Source organism: Rhamphochromis longiceps, linkage group LG16 (genome assembly GCF_057381845.1).
Source record: "Rhamphochromis longiceps isolate RC_006_pf linkage group LG16, R_longiceps_female_GT1.1, whole genome shotgun sequence".
Lineage (NCBI taxonomy): Eukaryota > Metazoa > Chordata > Actinopteri > Cichliformes > Cichlidae > Rhamphochromis > Rhamphochromis longiceps.
The window spans coordinates 1,322,500-1,329,645 of record NC_140572.1 but is presented as its reverse complement, the minus strand read 5'-3'; the positions used below and the strand labels follow the sequence as shown (position 1 = coordinate 1,329,645).

Sequence of the window (7,146 nt, the reverse complement as noted above, 5' to 3'; positions counted from 1 at the left end):
GCGTTTGCGGCCTCCAGGGCCAGAGAACAAAGGCGTCTCAGGTGAGATGAATGGGGGGTCTGCAAACGGAGCGTCCGTGTTGCAAAACTTGAACTCCGGAAAGTTATAAGAAAGACCGTCTTTTATGTCCAGTAAGGTTTGTCGGTCGTACACAAGGAGACAAGTGCTGCTCGTGAAAAAATAAAGGAAAAGTAAAATTAAACACAGAAGAAAGCCGTTGCTTGGGGGAGCTCGCGACGAGGCTGCCATACTCGGCGCCATCTTGAATATGAAGAAGAGCAAACTGCTCAGGACATCTCTTAAATTCTTGGCCCGTGTGGTATCAGCAATGGGAGATACAGACACCAGTGCGAGTTGTCTTGGAGCAGGCTTGGTCCAAAAGACAGACCATGGCGATGAGGAACTCATCTTTTTCTAACCAGTGCTGAGGTCCATCTGGGAAGAATTCTTCAGCAACTAAACTGGAATGGTAATCTCCCATGGATACTCAAAACCAACATGCACAACCCCAGACAGAATCATTTACACTCACTGCAAAATACAGGAAAGGCAAATAGAATTTTCTTTCAGACGATCGTTCCCAGAAGACCAAGCCTCATGGCAGTATGTCTTATCGTCATGTCTGCATCATTTATACCCTCAAACAAACTTCCCATTATTATTTAGGCAGTGTGCACAGCATGGCAATGCAGAATGTCCGACCACATATCAAAAAGTCATAGAAACAGAGAACTATAACACCACTTGCATCTTATCAAGCTGACTGCTTCTGGGTGCAGCATTTGGAAATTTTCCACAACGATCCTCTTTCTGGACATATCAGAAGCTTTTACACATGTTCCTGAACATCATGTCATGTGTGTCAGATATATAATCTGTTTGGATAGTGGAGGAAGTACTCCGAGAACCCGCAAACTTCACACAGAAATCCCCCAGATAACCAGGAGGTTTGAACATTCTTTGGGTGTTAATCTTGCAAATAAACAAAAAGAAAACAGTGAGATACATGGGTCAAAGTTAACAAAAGAAAGACATCTAATGCAAGACCAGTCAAACCAAAAAAAAGCATGAGCAGGCAAACAAGCAAGTGAAGCGCCATGAGTCAGAGGCAGTCTCTTTTTTGCACTTTACTGTCTGAGTAAGAAAAAGACTTCACTCTTGTTTGTAGGGCAACAAGGGAGCTTAGTCTCAAATCTGAACCAGTGTTAAAAGTTTTACTGTGTTCCTTCTTCATAAACCTGGAGGAACAATATCAAACTGCATCTGACATTTCATGCTTCTGCTGAAAAGAAGTGTTGGATGTGGAGTCCCACAGGAAAGTGCAGGCTTTAAGTCACACTTTATACAATTTGCCTCAAACCTTTGTAAAAGAATTAAAAGGAACTGAGTCAAGAGAGTCCTGTGTAGTGTGATTTGTAGGTAATATCTGCTGTAGTAAAATCAAAGTTACAGGCATAATAGACCTTGGGGAGCCACTGCTCCCAAATCAATCTGTAACACTTTGATAATACTAGACGAAGACAAACTATGTTGAGGGATTTGGCCTTGCATCCTTCACTGTAAAGAGACATGAAACACAAATGAAAGGGCTTCATGTAAAGACACTGTATACTTTAGCACAGCCATATAACAATTGAATGTAACACTGTCTCACAGTGTGAGACTTTTTAAACTACAATTTTTCACCAGACCTTCATGGAGTGTAAACGCAATGTGTAATTTATGTATTTAGTGGCATGCATTTATCCACACATACAGACATAAAGAATGTGAATAGTGTTTAAAAAACTGACGAGGATAACAGACCATGAAGCTGGAAACAACCCCCATGGGCTGGATGTCAGACAGCAATTCTGGAGCACGTTGGATGAAGTGGCAGAGAGTGTGGTGATTGGTGAAGACTTTAATAAACATGTAAGTGAAGGGAACACAGGTGAGGAGCTGCTGAATAGGTATGCTGTGAAGGACAAATGCAGAAGGATGTGGATTTACAAAAAGGATGGTGACCATGTACTTCAAGAAGAAGGAAGAACAAAGGGTCAAGTATAAGAGAGGAAGAAGGTGCACACAGGCGAACTACATCATATACAGAAGGTACAATCTGAAACAAACAGGAAACTGCAGGTGGTGTCAGGGAAACATGTAGCGAGGCAGCATCAGATGGTCATCTGTAGGATCACTTTAGAGACAATAAGTGAAAGCTGAAGAAGGAAGACTTCTCCACAGAGTTCAGGAAGGAATTGAGCCTACGCGTGGTAAGAAAGAGGGCGAGAAGGATGGATGAAGAAAAGTCAGTTAATCAGGAGGTGCAGAGGAGGAAGTGAGGTCAGCTATGAAGGGAATGAAGAGTAAAGGCAGCTGATCTAGATGAAATACATGAACAGTGGACTTTTTGACAAGACCGTTTCACATACTTTTGGAGAGGCACTAGTGCTGATTTTCATGAACAAGCGTGATGTGCAGAGCTGATGATGTGTCGTTGTGGATCTTGAGAAAGCTAATGATTGACTGCCAAAGGATGAATTGTGTAATTTACATATCATTTGGATCCCAAGAAGCTACTAGCTGCCCATCTTAACTGAACAATTTTGTAATGGATGTTTTGAGTTCTCACCTTTGAGAACTCCTATTTCTTTTTACTACTTGAAACTGATCACGGTTAAGTTCCCTCTTAACTAGCTTATAGGGCTTTTGAGTCACGCTGCAGTGCATTGTGGGATCGCGGCGCCATGTCAGTAGGCCAGAAAGCAAAACAAGCGCACAGTGTTGAAGTGTTGGATTCGGGACTGCCAGAACCATGCTCAAAATCAGCGCAAAAGACAAAGGGCTGTATCGCGACCGATTGTGCCCAGACGCCAAGAGACGGTACTTTGAAAAAATTGCGTGCATCTTTGTTACGGGCGCCAACCACTGTGACCTCGTTCTGTGGACACAGAGAGACCTTGCTGTTATTCGCGTCTTCCCTGCTGTGGATTTCTGGAAACCGCGCTTAAAGCAAGCACAAGACTTCTTTCGTAAAGCGTGCCTTCCTGAACTTGTTGGGAAATACTTCTGGAAACAACGTGCTGCTCTAAATAGCCTGTAATGTTTCATGTTGTGGTTAAAGATTGATGACAGCTGTGTGGTGCGATGTAAATAGTTTGCATTTCATTTTTATGTGATTGCTGTGTACATGTGAATAGATCTATAATAAAGAAAAACAAACAAATACACTATTCTTTTTTGTTTTATTAAAACAACTTCACACAAAGTACAACTATTTACAATGTACTGTACATCCAAAAAAACAGCTTTAAGAATACTCAACAGGAGCAAGTGTCATTTGGCCCTGGTTTGACAACCACACTGGGGTACATATTAACAAAACAAGAAGTGTTGTCTTCAGCCTCACATGATAAGAGTAATCGGATTGGCATTGTAGTGTGTAACATTTTGAACTTGTTGCGCTAACTACCTATTACTCGCTCAACATGAATTCTCAGGTGGGCAGTTGCTCTCGTTTGTTCAACTTCCCTTGCATCAAGTTGACAGTAGCCTTTTGTGAAAGCTGGAATCTTGACCTCCGCACTCATCATTCCTACAGCATCTCTGATGTCAAAGCCTCTGTCAGCCAACACTACGTCCCCTGGTAACAGCTTTTGAAGAATGCCACATCTCTCTGTGATGTGTTTATCTGATGCACGCCCCCCCCATCCCCTGGAAATGAAAGAAATAGCTCCATGGGGTGTAATCCCGATGAGGTATTTATGGTGTGTGTACCCTTGTAATGAGAGTATGTTTGTGCATGTGCCTTTAAATTAGATGGTCTTTCTGTTCGAATCTCAAAACAGTCAACAATGTTGGCTACTCGTTTTCCAAAGTTTCAGTAAACTGTGGAGGCATTGTGGCCTGCAGACAGTGCCTCTCAGGCCAGTGCACCAGTGCTCCTAAGCGGGCATACAAAACATCAATGGTATCGGTGAAGACAGAAGACAGTGTTTTGTGGGACACATCGAATAGATGACAAAGATGCTGGACTGGAAGATCAAGTCTCAGACACATCAGTGTGAGTAAGAGCATTTGGAAACCTGTCAGTGTCTTCGATATTGGCAGGAAATCTTTGACAGTGTTGAAGAGGGACATTAAGACAGCATAACAATGTAGTCCAGTAATATCTTACTTTTTCGGTATCGTCCTTTAAGAAAGTTTCATTCAGCTCTGTCTTTTGCAACTGTGCTCGAAGCAGTCTGTTCTCCTCCAGCAGCCGGTTTATTTCTGCTCTGCCCTGTTCATTGCACACACAATCCTTCGTCTGCCCTTCAGCTTCCGTGACGCTGTCACTCCCATCACCACTGTCCACATTTGCAGCTGGTACGTCAACCTCCACTTCTCCAACACAACTGCTGTCCACTGCCTCCATGTCATGGTTATTTTGTTGTTGTTCTTCTGTCAGACCTTCATTGATCATCAAGCCTGTAAGATAAAAATAGTGCATAGACATAAGGTTAATGTACACCAATATTCCAATGACAGGTGTGTGATTCATCTTTAAGTTATGTGCGGATTAGTGTACCATAAGAGCAATTTAGTATGTTTTTAGAGGGGGGGGGGGGTGTTTACCTGCAATGGGTGCTCTTTTTCGCTTCCGTTGTGTACGCCTTGCGACACAGGTCTGACACAGGTTTGTCGTCGTGCCCCATGTGCAGTGTTGGTGCCCAGTCTGGATTTGTTCCATTTCATATGCTGGTTTGCCTGCAATAATGCCAAATCAAAAGCTACTCAGTCGACATGACGTGGTTGTGCAGCATCACACATTAGCATGTTTTATCTCATTATCTATGACCGCAGCGCATTGAAAAAAAACACTAAAAGCCTTTTAATAGTGATATAAATTAATTTAGAACTCACCGGAGAGAAAATGCCGCGAGCAAACCAACAAAAAGCTGGCGATTGCACAGAACTCGATATCCGCTCGTCTCACCGCTGCAATCCATGCCTGGCGTCTTTGTTTGGTGATATCGGATACATGGGATCCCTCACGTTGCCGCCAGGATGGAAAACGATGAAAAAATAGCCCATTATCCACTTTCTTGCCTTCACGATCGTGAGATCTAACGTTGCAACCGACTACACAACATAGCTGAAGCTGTATCCTTTGTCTGGCCTACTGTCATGGCGGCGGGGGGCGTGGCCCGCCTCCTGTGACATCACGCTCCAAAGCCCTATTAGTAGCATACATAGTTGATAGACAGCTGCAAGAGCAGCTAAGTTGGATTAGCTGGCTGACTTTTCTGCCATGCACCTCCAAGGAGTTAGAACGCTGCTGAGGTTGCACAAAGAAGAGACTCCCCACACATAACAGTGAGCCTCAAATGATTACTTATTTAGCTACATATGAATGTGAGGATGTGAGTGGCTGTTCAGGCATCTGGGAAGGATCTCAAACTGGAGTACAGATGGCAGACAGTTGGTTTCATAAGCCTCGCCCTCTGTTCAAAGATAGGTGTTCACAGTGGACATAAGGGTTTCTGTTCTTGCTCTTGACGAAGGCGGTCGCACTTTTCTCCTCCTCCTCCTCCTCTCCCTTAGCTTCCCTGCTTAGCCTCTTATGTCCTTGTCTACTTTCGTGTTTTTTGTATTACTTTTCCCTGGAACACTCTCTCACAGTCTGTTCTCTAAAACCTAAAAGAGGAATTATGGATTTGATCAACTGGTCCCTAAATGCAATTGACACCCCCTTCTCAACGAGAAGTTTGGGCTCGGGTGAGCCTGAGTGCTGAAGATATCTACCTATTCGGAACCATGATAACAGGGTTCTGGCTGATCGGAGCTGGCTTGGCCCTGACTTATCAAAGAATTAAGAAAGTGAAACCAGCTGTTCAAGCCCCCACAAGGCTGCCCGCTGGGATTGGAACGATGGGAGAGGCGTGAGTTTCTCAAAATGGGCTCATTGAGTCAGCACGGATAAGATCTTGGAGAGGCTACGGCTGCTGTGAATACTCAGAATAAGATCTCTGACTGCAGACTGGATACATCTCAGAAGGGCTCGCTCGGAATAAAATCTCTGGGCGCAAATTGGATGACATCTCGGGGAGGCACACTGCCGTGAGTTCTCAGAATCGGCTCCTTGAGCACAAGAAATGACAGCATCACAGAACGCAAGTATGGCGAAGCTCGCGGCTCTCCAACAGGAGATTGAGAGACCAGTGTTGGACTGTAGAACTGCTTTGAAATTCATATGAGCTGTTCGCACTAAAGTAAAAAGCACCATCACTTCATGTGGAGACCCTCTCGGCGCCAGCTGCGGTCTCAAGGTTGGAGCTGAACAACAACACCCTGATAACGACTGTGTTTAGACTGTTCCCCCCATTCCCTACAAGGCCACCTGGGTTGGCTGGAAGACTGTTTACTTAGCCTGGCAGGGCGAAGGACACTGTCTCAGCTGAACTATGGACACACACACACATATACACTGATATGCACACACTCATCCCCCCTCCCTTTCCAAATGCCTTCGACGCTTATTCCCTTCCGATGCTGACAGGGATCAAGGAGACCAGCGCACAGGCTGCAGGCCCGGATGTACTGTCTAAGTCGGCGGTCTCTCACCTTTACCCGCCCTGTAGCTTGTCATGTGTTTCTTTGGTGTATTAAGAGTTTTTTTTATGTGCAGAGGTGTTTTTTTCTGTTCTTGAACTGATCTCCCTGTTGGAGCTCAGTCTGGGGGGAGTTATTTTTTTCTCCTTATCTTTCCTCATGTGGTGCATTTTCCATTGTTATACCTCTGACCCGTCTTCCCCATGTGATGTTTTGTGTAATGTATGTATGGTCGGAGGGTAAGATGGCGCCGCCATTGCGTGCAATAGGTCAGCAGCCTTATGAAATTTCCCCTGTAGGACTTATAAAGGTATATCAAATGGCTTCTTTCACTCTCTCAAACCATCTGTCCTCTCTGTCCAAAATGTGAACATTGGCATCCTCAAAGAGTGACCTTTGACCTTTAGATTTACCATTTAGATGCAGATGGACCGCCGAGTCTTGTCCCATGGAGGTGGCTCTTCTATAGCTGTGTCCCAATTTAGCGACCGTGTAGACTTCGTGGCCCCATAAATCCCAGGATTCCTAGCGCAGCGGTGGGTGTGGATATTTCTTTCGGAAAAAAGCGGC

The 7,146-nt window shown here is 44.5% G+C and overlaps 1 pseudogene; it reads right to left on the bottom strand.

Moving 5' to 3' along the window:
• Positions 1 to 3,302: 3,302 nt before the first annotated feature.
• On the bottom strand, positions 3,303 to 4,679 carry LOC146650346 (uncharacterized; annotated as a pseudogene).
• Between the last annotated feature and the right edge of the window lie 2,467 nt (positions 4,680 to 7,146).